We start from the raw sequence: 15579 nt of genomic DNA on the forward strand, positions 1-15579 counted from the left end.
ATAAGGAAGCAATCAACAATGCAATCGTAATCGCTTTTGTTTTCAATTAATCGTGCGCGTGCTCGACTTCTTACAGAACCGATGGTGAACAATGTAAACATAAAACTAACTTCCTAATTAGCTGAACGCTTTTGAAATATAATAAAACATTCATGGCGTCGACAACTATTTATGAGTGAATGAACATTTTGTGTTCGGTGACACATTGAAGACAATGCCTTGCTGGGCGTTCATTTTAAAATAGCTGTCAGAATGGATAACAATAATAATAAGTATGTAAGCGATAAATTACTGTGGTATATACATAAGTATATGCAGAGGCAGAACCGGTCGGTCAATGAAAATTCAATGAACCAATAAATCAATATTCACTATGCACATGTTCGGGTCTTTGCTGAGAGAAAGGGACCCAAAAAATATTTGTTAGTAAAATATCCTTTCTGATATTGTCTGAATATCTGGTTTCAAAAATGTGCAACAGGGATCTGACATTCAGCTTTTTTAGAGTTCTAGAAAGAACTTCATTTTCAATTACTACCAACAATTCTCGGTCTCAGGCCCCTAAATCATGGTTGATGCAAGCTCTATTCCCCCTACCTAAAGCAATCCTGTGACTATGATATATCAGTATACTTAAATTTAAAAACCGGTTGTATTATAACTTATTGACCTTGAAATTGGCATCCAAACCCTCAACCCTCCAGATTGTCGCAAATGGCGCCCAACGTGGGTCCCTGAAAATGAAACTCTTGTAAATAGCTCATACCGGCTACAATCTCCGCCGTTGGAAGCAGAAGCCAAGAAAGGTATCTGGACCTTACGTTTATCAAATGGATAACTTCATGGTAAACTACGAAGACCGACAACACAGGGAGAAGAGGGTAATTAACAAGAAGGCGGTAGACTACACTAAACCGAAGAAAGGAAAAGCCCTGATTATTTTGAACAAAGAGAACTGCGAATAAAGAAAGTCTCAAATCTAGGGCTTCGTAACATCCACAAAGCAAGCAATGAGATGAGGGAAATCGCTTCTGAGGAAATATCAAGAGCGCAACAAATAGCCAAATGGCAAGTGAAGGAATTCCAAAATATTGAAAAGTACTTTGAGACCAAATCGGGTGAAATCACTGAGGGCGAAATCTTGGTACCTTCTAATGTCAACGACTTTTTCCCGAGTATTCCGTAATTGGTTCGCAACGGAAAGGTAAAGTAAAGCAATATATGAAGCTGTTTAGATGTATAGCACTGAAGAAGGGAACAACTGGTTTCCGGAATATCGATGTATGCGTACCAAAATAAATAGCTACTAGCGAAAAGGACATGGTCACATTTTTCGTGGTCCACAAACAAAAGTGGAACTCTCCAGATGGAACCACCTTCAACCAAATTGACCAGGTATTGATAGAGCGCTGCCACCTCTCAGCCTTGATAAATCCTAAAACATATAAGAGAGCCAATATAGACTTGGATCACTATCTCCGGTGCTCCGGGCTCCAATAACAACATCACTTAGAGACCCCTCTGACAATCATGTGGGAGTGAATACTGCAGCTATCCATAGCACAGATTTCCTCGAGATGATTGATCAACGATCGTTACAACCACCTGAAGAGCGTTATCATTGAAAACGGTGGCAAACATACTTGACCTCAACCGCAAAAAAACATCGAAATGGCTGATTCAACGACAAATGTAAACTAGCAACGGAACGGAAGAATGCCGCATAACGAGTAATGTTCATTTCTCAAAGAACGCTGACACGCGCGGAGACCTATCTCGAACTCTACAGACGGAAAAAGGGAGCCTAGGAGAACCAACAGGTCTGCGAACCTGAAAAGTACAGGGAGCAACCACACCAAGCGCGGAAGTTTTACCAAAAGGTCATCATCTGTAAGATATTCTCCGGTATCTTGCTAGGCCGGATAGCCCTATATGCCCAGAACATCATTGGCCCATACCAAAGAGGCTTCACTCCAAGCAAATCATCAACAGATCAGATTTTCTCTCTGCGGCAATCGATGGAAAAACGGTTGGAATATAGACACCAGTTGCATCATCTTTTCATCGACTTTAAAGCCGCCTATGATAGCATAGGCAACGTAAAACTGCACACGGCCATGAGAGAATTAGGTATTCCGACGAAATTAATAAAACTGTCCAGGCTGACCCTGACCAATGTGCCAGACCAGATTAAAGCAGCAGGAGCAGTCTCGAGACCATTCAATATCAACAACGGTCTAAGTCAAGGGGATGCCCTATCATGCGTCCTCTTTAACTTGGCTCTGAAGAAAGTGATTCGCGATGCAGACGTAAATGCGGGAGGCACCATCCTCTTCAAGTCCACCTAACTACTGGCCTACGCTGACGATATTGACATCATGTTAAGAACAATCCGAGATGTACAGACTACTTTCATCCAGATCGAGCAGGCGGCGCGAGATCTCGGGCTGCACATTAATGAAGGCAAGACGTCAGCACCAAAAAACCAAAGAATCGACAACATCGAATCGCACTGGTCAAACGAAAACAATAAGGACAGGAGACTACAACTTCGAAACCGTGAAAAATTTCGCCTATTTAGGGTCGAAAATCATAGCCGATAATAGTTATGGCGACGAAATCCGCGCACGGTTGTTGGCAGCCAATAGAGCCTATTTCAACTCAAAAAAACTGTTCTGCTCGAAACGTCTGACTATAGGGTCAAAGATCTTACTATACAAGACTATAATCTTGCCAGTCCCCATGTATTCCTCGGAACCCTGGGTTCTTAGCAAAAAATAAATTGCGACCTCTTTGCCGCGTTCGAGAGAAGAATCCTCTGAAGAATTTTCGGCCCTCTACATGAGGATGGACGAAATCTATGATCGATACAATGGCCGTCAGGTTGTGGATAAAATCCGACTCAATAGGTTACGGGGGGAGGCGGGACACTTAATCCGTATGGATAAGGATAATGGAGCCAGCCAGTCTATAAGGGGAATATCTATGGTAGAAAAAGAAGACGAAGCAGATCCTGCCTGAGTTGGAGCGATGGCGTAGGCCAGGACGCCAGGCAGCTTTCAGGGATATCGAATTGGTGGATCTTGGCGCAAAACTGGAGTGTCTGGGGTTTCTTATTAAGGCAGGCCTAGACCGGATACCGGCTGTTCCGCCGTTGATGATGATGAATGGAGATGACTTCATTCTCTCAATTTGTTACACGCTTATACCTATCAAGCTCGCATTTCTTCCTCTCCCTTCATTTCGATGCATTTTTGTCCTCTTTCGAATCCTGTGGAGGGCGAAAAAAAAAATAAAATTTTCAGTAAACCAGAAAGATTCAACCAGGAAAGAAGTCACTGAGCTCAGCAAAAATGTCGCATTTCTAAGTAGATGCAAGTCTTCAAAGAAAATCTACCTCAGGAGTTATCGCATCAAGTTGACAACGTCGTCCAATTGCATTAAAATAAGAAAACCAGAGAACGGAATTTTATCCCAGAGTATAACACGATTTAGAAGTCATATCATCTTCATTTAATGCTGGTACGATAATACCCCGAAGCATTCCCTTCATTTCTTATCAAAATAAAAATTTAGGAAATTTTGGAGAAGTTTAGAGGTCTACAAATGGAATGATGGCCTTATGTTCATTAACATAAATCAGCCACTGTGCGGAGAACCACTCTCCCCTTCACCCAATTCTTCTCGGAAAAACAATTGATTCTTTTGAACAACGGCCTAAACATCACCATCTGAGGTCGAGCAAACCACCTACTTCCATCACTCACATCACACCACTCTTAACGGATAATCCTCGACATTGCCGATCACTAAAAAATAAAAGGAAGTGGTCAACACAACAATTGCTACCTACATCAAAGAAGGCTGGGAACACAAAAGACACACAGAAGAAGAAACTACTTTAGAAGTAGCTTTTCTTTGGAGTTGGAAGCTTTACATCAATATCACCCATTCTTTCTCTGCTCCTCTTTAGACTCTCTACAATTTTCCACTTTGGACTTGGTTAAGTAGCTCGTTTCATCCTTTTGGTAGCAATAGGTACCTGCCGCAATGGGGTCACCATAGGAGTTTGTAAGTGTCCTGTGTTCGCCGTACATTGGTTCGTCGATCCTAACCCACATATGGCCTTTTCATTGGTGTCTTTAAGGTTTCGAACAACCACTTTAATATAGCGGTGAGCATTATGTGTCGGCCTGAATTTGTAGAGTAAGGTCACGGCATTACCCATCTCCTTCAGGTAATTTTCTACCCTGCACTGCATCAATTCTCTCGTCGTTGGCATGCACCTCTTCTTCCTTGATGGACCTGGTGCAGCCTTTGCACTATCGACCCCTGGTCGTCCATCCATCTTCACAGACCTGCATGGAGGGCGTAGCATTTTACCGCTTCGCTTCTATCTAGGTTCGTTACTTACTCCTTATCACTTGTTACAGTATCTACTTTGATGGTCCTATAATCAACAAGAATGGCGTCAATATCCTCTTTGTCCTTCAATATTAATGGGATTTTGTTTCCTTCATCCATATTTTTATTCGGGCATTTGCTGGTCAAAGCGTAGTATAGTTCCCAGGGCGAAACGTGGATTGGTACCCACGATGGGGCATAAAAGCTGGAAAACGCCTACTGAACTAACACCAACAGCTTTACTGTCAAACCCTATCTCCACCTCTACGTGGTGATCGCTGGGAGCTCTTTCTTAACGAAAAACTGCAGACGGAGAAGGATGAAGGCGAGTCTCCCGCGTCTAAAAACCGGACAAATTGTACCAACTGGTCCTCCAGGTTGGGGGGTTGGGTATTGCTGACAACCCTATACGGAAAACAACTTGCTACGAAGCCACAACAGGAACGTCGGACTGGATGGATTACACAACGACGAACCCGGCAACGACAAAGGAATAACGATTTGCGCATTTTCTCATGGAACGTGCGCTCCCTGTACAGAGATGGAGCTTCTGAACAGTTAGCCGATAGCCTGTTCCAATATAGAGAAAGAAATACACAAAACCTTTCGTACCTGCAGCGTCTAGTTTCCGGTTTCCCGACTTGTTATGTTTTCTTAGATAGTTTTACCGTCATGACTGATTGTTGTCAGTCCAGACGGTCCTTCCGATCAGTCCTCAGCCCATGCGAATTATTTATGCGTCCACCGATTTTTTTGGCGACACATGTCATCTGCGCTTTCAGTGGTTATACGCTATGTTTCGGCCTGCAGGTATTCTTGAAAACCCCGCAGTCTATCCGTCAAGTTAGAACTTTATTGTTCCCACTCCCTCCGTTACTTTGACTTTTGCTTTTTCCTGGGCAAGGTGACGACAAGTGCAGCAAAGTTGCCTGCGAAATTGGTAACCGTTGCCTCTTCTCGGGCACACGAGAACTCCATTATACATCATATTCCACAAGAGGGCATACTACCACACCGTTTGGAAGACAATTGTCACTACTTACCCTCTGAGTTCACTGTCCACGCTTTACCATAGAGTTGTCTTTTAAAGATAATTCTCGACAATCCGCCGCATCTATTTCAACCGACTCGTTTTTAAGTTTTGGCCAATTAGCGAAGCTTGATAGATTTTCCCTTCCAGAGGCAAAAGACTTTGAATAGCGTTGGCCAAAACCAAACAATAACCGCACCTCTTACAATGTCAACCTCCAAGCTTATTGCATTCACTGTGGAACAGACACATCGAATCCTATACTGTCGCTCGAAAAGACACCAGTTTCAACAATGGATAGATACCTGTTATAGATGACCCTGTCCTTCATCTTCCCTATCATGTCCAGCAGGTAGAGAGTGGTATATGATGCTGGGTTTTGTGGTGCCTTATTAAGCTCAGTTGACAGTACTAACTTTTTGCTCTCCCACTGGGCGGGATCGACGTCTTCAGCGCTTGCCTGCATGTGGGAATTTTTCTTTGCCATTGAAAGGTGGTGAAACCTGCGCTGATTAGTAAAATGAAAGTAGACATTGGGCTACTGCCGGCATACCAACTAGTGAAAGTGTCCGCTCGTCAGGGGTAGACGTGCATGTATGAAGCGATATGTCCTGTTAGGGACACATGTTCAAGACAGTTCGGCTCGATGCTGACATGTAGGACGTGAATGCGGTTCAGCAAACTGAAACACACATCCACCCGTAGGTAGGTAGTGCTCCCCGTAATGCTTGAAGTCAGAAATGGTTTGAACTACATAAGACAGAAAGACATGTTAGGCACACTAGAAAATTCCTTCCACCTGCTGCGCTACCTCTTACGGATATTGAGGAGTTATCAAAGAGACCACGCCCTGCTCTATGAGATGCTAGAGGGTCAGGGGAGCATATAGGTGTTGTCGAGGGGAGCACAGGGATTCGACCTCTGAAATGCTTCTTACTGTTTGCTAAAACTCGAATCCCAGAAGAGTGACGTCTTATCGGTTATGTAAATGGTGTTGTGGCACGTGTTGCCATATGCACTGTTAAGCGGGCGCAAAGCAGAGTTAGTATGTTGAGCAGCTAGAGCTTCGTTTTTAGGTCGACTAATGGCAAACTCTGGTGGTCCTCTGTCTAGCAGGAGACGTCCTCTAATCCAGTTCGTCCTGCGCTATGCTCTTGGCAAGAGGGTGCGACCTTTCTTCCTTGGCATCGTCAGGCTATAAAATGTCGGGAAATCAGAAGCTGAACGCTTCAGGTATGAAAGGTTTTATAATTTCTATTGAAGCGACAATTTTGACCTTTTATAACTTTGTTAGTAATGGTGCAATTTTCATCAAACTTGGTAAGATCATGCTCTATATCATAGACTATATTGATTCTAGGATGAACGTAAGAGGGGGTTTTTCAGTCGATTACTAGAAATTATGCTAATATACTATTATTAACTTTATTTGAACAGATATCAGTATGGGTATTTCGTAGCCTAGGCGCCATAAAGTGACAGCTTCCCGATTTTTTTTTCATATTTCTCGGTTGGGTTGGTTCTGAGAATGGGCCCCTGAAAAAAATATCCAATTTACCGCCCCAGACCCTCCTCGTTGTGAATTAAATGTCAAAACTGAGATCAGTTTTGCAACGTACTAATCGAGACCTTTCATTTGATACCCCACTTAACTATATTTGATGAACAAAATTTGACACGCCCCTCTTTAATGTATGCGGACCCACCCTTAAATTTCAGGTAGAATGAAGTAACTCACAAAACCTTAAAAATGGAGCACGCCCTTTTTATTTATGTGAGTCCTGCGAAAATTAGTATGGAGGAGGAAAAGAGGAGAAAACGGGGATATCCCACGGTCACAAAGTTCTGAACTAACAAATGGGGACCCAGAAACTTCAGGGTGCCTGTTTGAAGCTTCAGTATCCAAATTTCAACGAAAACATTGGTCATTCCAGAGGTCTACTTAGAGAACCAGATCAATGATAATAAAAGCTCATACTGAATTTGGGAATAAAGAGAAGGGAGTAACAGGAGGCGTGATCCCTACCACTAACTCGTCATCAAATAGTCGTGATGCCGTTTATCTTTCAGATATACCTACACGCTGGTCGGACTAATCCTCCTCCAGTATCAATTTCAAATGTGAGTTAAATCCGCTCCCATATTAAGAGCAATTAACCGTGCCGTCTGGTTAACATACATCCTGGAGGAACTCCATCCCTTTGACGACGGAACCCCTAACTTGATGAATCTATGAAGTTCGGTTGTTGTTGAAAAATTAGATTTGTTGAAAAATCTGTTTGCCATTCCTTGGCGGTGATTTAATTTCAAGTCGAGAAAATACATCTGACGTAGCCTTGTCACTTTCGTTTTCCGTTGCAATCTGAGCTAAACAAGTGCTAGTGAATCACTTAACATGCATATGTGCACGCATGTCCCTATTTTGTTGCACAAAGGAAATTCGTAAACAAAATATGATATATTTTCCCCGACTCGGTATGCCCTTCTCTCCAAAACGGTCAACATCTAAGTTTAGCCCCGGCTGTCGCTTTCAAACGGTCACTTCAAAATAAACGTATTAACGTGCAAGAACGCTGGATTTTTATGTGTCCGACTTGAAACTGTCAACCCCTTCAAAGTGCCAGCAATACTTGCAGAAATGATTTAAAGGCCGCCCGAGGCGTACAGAATAAATTGAAAATAAAGTTGACTTTACAAAGCGTCTCTCTTTCGTATAAACAAAAGCCAATTCATTTTTAGAATGCGCTCAGACGAATGACCAGGAAATATCATTGAGCAATCGCACATAATTAAGTCTACATAGTGTTCAGCTGATTGATGACCCGTGGTCGCATACTTTAATCTGACGCAATTAAACCCGCTTTTTGATTTATCTTGAACGGGAAGAAGTTTTCGAGATCAGCCGCTCACGAAGTATGGAGAATGGTACTTAATATTATTTCGTGTTTGTCTGAATTTTCACGGTTCAAGGTAGAGCAACAAAGAACATTTTTATACCCACAACCACATATCTGACGTCTTACAGAATATCTATTGTTTGGAGATAGCGGACCAGACATGATTTGAATTTCAAATTTGAATTTGACGAGCAATTTTTCTGCTGCTGCTGCTATTGTTGATAAATATAAATGAACGCTTTCGGCTTCAGTCTAGCCCAGAGTTCTCTAAACTTGATAGTCGATGTCCTTAAAGTTCAGCACGTACTCTACCGAGATGAAGGTCCAGATACATACAGGGTTTAAAATTGAGTCAGCCAAGGCTGAATCTGTCACGCATTTAATTTACTTACATATATGATAGATAACACAAATGTTTATGTTCAGTAGCTTTCATGAGATCACAAAACGCTATTATGGATAGGTAGACAGATACATCGGATGGAAGCGTAGTAAAGCGGACCGAAAACGTTGAAGGATCACTTAGAGTGGTATCGGAAGATCGAAAGGGAACATCTTTTTGACAAAAGCAAGATCTCTTGTGGTACGAGCCGTCTCCCTTCAGGGTCTCTCCCTAGAACTCTCTGTAAATAGGTCTTGTTCGCTAGTCTACGCACTTCTATACCTCCTCCTAGATCTCCATATAAAATACGCTGCTCTCAGACTACGTGAGTCCGAATGTGGGACAGCGAAGCCCTGCGGCCATTGAAATATCCAAGACCTAGTACCTCGGGAACTATGGGCATACTGACGACACTGAAAGCCGGTCGAGTATTGAGTGATGATGCGAGCTCCAAGCGTAATACAGCCATTCTGACTGACAGCCAAGTAAGGCTTTGTACTCAGTGGCGACATCCTCCAGGGGGGACATCGCCATTGTTCCCGATCAAAGCGACTTAGAGGGAAATGAGCGGGCTGACAACATGGCCAGACAGTCCCTCGGGGAGAACGGACTGCGTCTCGCTGCCAACTGTCAGATGGGGAATTTGCTCGCACTACTTAGCAGCCACTGATTTGAGATGGCAAAGGCTCAGCCCCTGTGCTGGATTTGGCACGCTGGTAATAAGATCCGATCGCAAGGGCTATTGCACCAGACGGCGAACCGCACGAGGTGCCGGCCTACATGGGACCACGCTTGGCATGTCCTATAATTCGCATTATCGAAATTGCAAAGAGGAAAGAGGTACTCTCACGCAGGAACTGAATACCAAGCACGTAAATCAAGTTGAGCTTGACCGATTTGACTGCTTCCTCCCGAAGTGATCACGACCACGCGGGGGAATGGAAGTACTAGTTGGTTCTAAATTCCTCTATAGCCAGTGGTTTTTTTCCATGCCATATAAAATATAAGGGCAGTGCCATTATCGCTGTACTAATGGACACTTAAGCTTTGCCCACTGATAAAGCATGTGAACCCACTGAGCTGGAAAAATCGCCAAAAATACCTGTTTTGCCAGACGTAAACACTTAGTGTCAATGTACGGTGTAAACCAATAATAGTTGATTTTCAAAACTCACGACGGAAAGTGATCGGCGATGCATATTACCAGGAATGATGTCAGTTGCTGCTCAACGAGTCTGCTACGATGACGACATATCACGTAGTCAACGCAAATACACATTATCTGCCGGGCTTGAAACGCATTAAATACACCCTACCTTGGCAGTTAAGGTGCTGAATCTGACAAACAAGGAGCTTGGCCAAATAAAGCCCTCTGCAAGATGATTGAGAGGCGTTGCGAGCGGAAAAGCTTGAAACAACTTACTTCTTCTTCTCTTCTCTCTCTTCTCTTGGCTTTGGTGTGTGCGGTGTGTGATTAAAACGTGTCACTCCACTAGTCCAATCCAATAACTTCGCCTTCATTACTCAAGACGCCGTTCAATGTCTTTTATAGTCAGCCAGCACTCAAAACCATAGGGACCGACAGGATGGACGACTTTACGGTAAATTTTAGATCTGAGACGTTCGTTGGTACGTCGATCACAAAGAACACCAGTTGTGGAACACCACTTTATCCAAGTTGTGCTAATGTGTGATGCAATTTCACAACGCAGTTTCCCATTGGCTGATAGCATTTACCCGAAATATTTAATCTCTTAGTTCTGTGCAGGTCACTGCCGCTGACAGTGATTGTGGCTGTTTCCTCGAGTACTTGAGGATGGCACTCCCCAACGGGTTGACTGGAATTAGCATGAAGCGAGAACCGCAACCAAACCTCTCCACCAGTCAACTACCTCTCTGTGTACAATAAAACGCGAAGGACGTCACAAGACAACACCAACACAAAATACACACCACGCAAACGCCCATGTCATCTAGATTACAAATGTCACAGTACGCTGGACAAACATAGGGGACATAGAACCGGTCATCTGAGTCTGCTCCACACAGATCACAACCCTGACTGGAGGTAAGGTTCCGCGAGAAGAGAAACTCATTCAAACTATCATACCATGTCAGGAAGAAGCCTATCTAAAGCCTGAAGCCCATGACGAAACTTCCTCTGACCTACTCATACGTGACTCGAGCTTTCAAACATTCGTTCCACCTAAACTGTCACTCAGACAATACACTCTAATCTAACGCCCTTTTGACCGCAAGCGGTCCTAGACCCTTCACATGATCCACACTTACTTCTGTTGGCTGCAAAGGTACGCCCCTCCTGATCCTGTAGGTCGCGGTACGCCGGACTACCTCCAAATCAAGAGAAGCGACATCCAACAAGACCTGAATGGCATCGGTCAAAACCGTACGACATACAGGAAGACACGCTAACAATTCACTGACAAGCGTACCGACAACATAGGGGACCCGTACGTAGAACTTGGAAATAAGAATCCCACATATATGGATTTAGCAGCCCTCCTGCTTAGATCCCGCTAACGCCTCATCACACAGCTCAACATGCACACCAATTTAGTCAACCGATGCTTGAGCTCTCGCAGGAGTGCGTTCCGCGATCATGACTCCCAAGCATGTCACTGTCTGTCGGCATTTCAAAGAAACTATACTCAATTTAACCAAGGGCGGACTACGTAGGCGGCCTTTCAGTTTATCATCACCCGTTAACGATGCGCATGTATTCAGTACTTCGCTGCTCGAGCTCAAGTCGATTGTTCACCTCAACAAGGATGAAGGATCATCTGCGTAGGCAGCACATTCATCAATGGTAGAAAGCTCACCCAACAATTCGTCCATTATTAGGTTCCATATAGATAGACCTGCGATAGATCCCTGTGGGCAGCCGCGCTCCACGTTAACCCACACACGCTCGTTGACACCTTAGACGAACTCTTTCCTACCATGGAAGTAGGTCTTTCACAGAGCTAATTCCTGGCAGTCACACTCATAAAGTTTCGACAACACAGACGGCCAATTTAGGCAATCAAATGCACCTTTGAAATCTACAAAGGTTCCAAGGGCATATTTGCTACGACAAGGGACAACAAAGTTTTTCACAGACATAAAGGCTTCGAAGGTGGACCTGCCAGCACGGAAGCCATAATGCCTGTCAGACGCCAGATGGAATGTTTTCACCCCAGTCGCTGGGCCAAAATCCTCTGCAGAACCCTGCTGATGGCCGAGAGAAGAGATACGACCCAGGACGACCGAGGATTACTCTCATCCTTTTCTAGTGACTTCAGGAACACAGTCACCGTTCCAGAATGCAGGGAAATAATTCCCCTGCAAGCAACATTCAAACGGACACGAGATGGGACAGCCTGTCAGATGGCTTTGCACATCTCGCCAGTTATCCCATCCCAGCCAGGTGGCATCCGAAGCCTGAGCCTCGCCATGCTCTTCTCGATCTCACAGCACCTCAAGGGAGCGAGACACCGAAGGTTCGGATCTCGGAAATAGTTCACTCAGAAAAGCCGGCTATGTCGTGACTACGTTTCCCTGTGCATATCCGGTAGACCCTATCCCAAGGGTCATCACTACGTTCACCAAAGAATCGCCTTCAGTCTGCTTTTTTAGACCGCCTCAACAGATCTTTATAAGATGATACATTTCGCCTATAGGAGAGCCTAAGTTAGCCAACATCTTTAGAATCTTTTTCTCAGGCGACGGACTTCCCTCCGCATAATACGAGGAGCAATCGTCCACCACGTGACATGCTTCCAAGCCCTCCGTTCGGAATTCGTAAACATGTCATCATTAACACAACACATCCATTCGTTCAACAGTTCAACTTTTTCATCTGTAGACAAGCGCACAAACTCAGAGAGTGGAGAGCGGTCGGCTAACTCCTCCATCCGAGCAACATATTCCACCCAGTTACACCCACACGTATTCGAACGCGTCGCTGTAAGTGAGGCATCTACATTCCAATTCACACCCCTATCGACCAGCACGACGTCAATAGGAGTGTGGTCACTATCATTACACCCATTCAACAATCTCCATGACTGGACAAACGTTATTGCTGCTATATTCAAACACGTATATCGCTAATGCCCCTGGAGCTCCCGAAAGTAGAAACATTTGACGGGACATTCAAACAGAACAAATCATGCTTTAACAGTACTTCAGACAATACCTCTCCCCTACGTATAGCACGGTGACAAGATGTGCGCTGGGCAATCTTGCAGTGCCACATAGGGGATACCACATTCGAATGAATACGCGGAACCACCTCAATATACTGCTTCAGGCAGTCTGCGGGTGGACATTGCATGCTTAAATAAAATCCTAAAGAGTTGCGCTGAGAGGTAGAATTGCTCCAAATGTCGGCAATGATTGTAGAAGTGGAGGATGAACCAATTCTTCTGCTCGGAATATTCTCGCCATCTATCCGTCCGCTTTCGGCAAGTAGGTACAGATTTTGCTCGCCATCCCGAGTGTCCAGTTTATCATAAAGATTTTTGTCATGGACTGGTCGAGTGACAGCGATCACTTTCTTTGCTTCCAACGTCAACCATTCTTATAAATTTGCCAATTTTTCAGAAGGACGTGATCCGTCCTGCCGCATCGACTGAGATAGACATCCTAGCATTCTTCCGAGGCTTGTTACTCGATCCGATCATGTTGTTTTTACCGACGTTGGATGCATTTTTTGGTCGGTCTGTCGAGGAATCCGTCTCCAGGAGAAATCACGTAGGATTTAGCATAGTGGAATAACTCCAACTATACTCTATTTATCTCTTTCCCTGATCTCAGCATTTTATTTTTGTTTTACTGAGGATAGCACAGAGTGCGTTGCCTCAAACCCTCCTCCTCTTCTTGGGCTTCGGACCAGTATGTTATATTGATAGCACGGCGGAGTTCAGAAGACGACGCCACTTACTATCTGTAAAGGGATTCTGAAGCCACAACTTCCCATTAAATTTCCGAGTAAATCGAGTTAAGTTAAGTCCTTGAGGGTTTTACGTGAGCACCTGTCTGGAAGACTTAATCCCACGGTCTTCTTAGGACACGGATTGATTTTGTGACCACAATCAAAGCTCCACTGAGATAAGCAACAACGGTACCAATTTATACCAAGTGCATGGCTTAGTATTCATACTGGTGGATGCAAGACCTACCTAAATCTCTACCGAACTAAGGAGTACGGCACTCTTGTTGAAACGCACGGTGGGCTATCCCGGTTTCCATGGTACCACTATACCCCTGGTAAGGTTTCGTGACCAAATTGCCACTTCAGATGAGTTCCCGTGCAGACTTGGATCTGATCGCCCTGATTAGGCCTTTGGAGCATTCGCCTACTGCATCACGGCCGGCAAGCCAAAGTGAGTACAGCGTCTCCCGGTGTCACCATTATGGAGGTTCTCCTCGGCCACTTGGTTTTGGTTTGGCCGACAGGGTTGCCACCCCGTCTTCCTCACCGCCACCTCTGAGCACCGAGTAAATCGACTGTGACAGACAGGCAGACAGACATTAACAAATCGGTTTTAATAAGGTTTTGCTTCTAACAATACCTTAAAAAATGCACTCACTCACTCACTTTTTAAGGGAGATTAACAGGGATAAAAGAGGAGATCATCCTTCTATAAACTTTACACCCTCTCCTGGGATGTGGTTCAACCTTTGGCGCAGTTCGTTTTCTCAATAAATTTGAAGTACACCCGCGGCTGTTAATTAGGGAATGGAGCATTCATCGCAATGTTGAGAATTATCTCTCAAGGCACCAGTTACATCAGGCACTTATTCACCCGTCCATCAGAAACCGCCTCTCCGAAGAGACAAGGAAAATAACCCTCTTATCGGGTTTCTTTTCTAATGCACGATTCGTCCTATTCCCTGGAACTCTGCCATTGTTGATGCTTCTGAAGTATCCTCTATCCACCTCCCCATCCTCATCCCTTGTTTCTTTCTTTCCTCTCCTTCTACACAAATGAATGTTACTTGAATCATCACTCGAAACGAAATCCTTGACATCCATCAACAGCAACATGTTCAAAATAGTGCATGGATGAGGTCAACCAGGAAGTAATGCCAATTGGTATTTGCCAAATCCAAAACCATCTGGAAGTGTGCAGCAAACCCATTCATAAGCTATTTCTAGCTGGTAAACTTTAGACAGGTCACTTATGGCCCGAATCCCATGCCAGCCGAAGACACTTCTAAATCATCACGTACGAGTATCTGAATATCCTTCCTTTCTGATGAGAATAATTCTTACTGCAATCCAGAAAAAAGACATGATTGATGAACGTGCTTCGGTACTTGTCCCGCTCCTTCTGCTTCATGGTTCAAGCAAGACTTTCAGGCACGAATATGGTCTCGGAATAAATCACTCATGTAACTGCGAGTGTAGAATCTCGTATGCTCCTCGGGATGAAATGATGCAGCATCCAACAGATTATAACATGTGCCATGAAATTTCGGTGCAAAACTTATGATGTTCCCTAAAGTTACCAATTACTATCAATGCATCCTCTCAGCACGACCGAGGACGTCGTTCCAACGAGCTGCAATCTTCATCTTGGGATTAAGACATGCAGGCACCTCGACATATTAACCTCTCCTACCAACTGTTACACTATGTAGCGATAAGCCCTTCCCACTATGAGTAAAAGGTACTTTCCATGTTAACGCGGGTTCTGAGAGCTCTTATGACCAAGACTTCCTGGAAGAGCTGCACTACCGTGTTGACCTCTGGCTGCTCACTGTCCTCTTAATTGCACATTTAATATGCACGAGCAGAGCTCAATATGAATGAAAAGAAAAACCTGTGCAGTAATTCACACCTTCACATTGTTACCACG

Source organism: Hermetia illucens, chromosome 4 (assembly GCF_905115235.1).
Source record: "Hermetia illucens chromosome 4, iHerIll2.2.curated.20191125, whole genome shotgun sequence".
In the NCBI taxonomy this organism is placed as follows: Eukaryota; Metazoa; Arthropoda; class Insecta; order Diptera; family Stratiomyidae; genus Hermetia; species Hermetia illucens.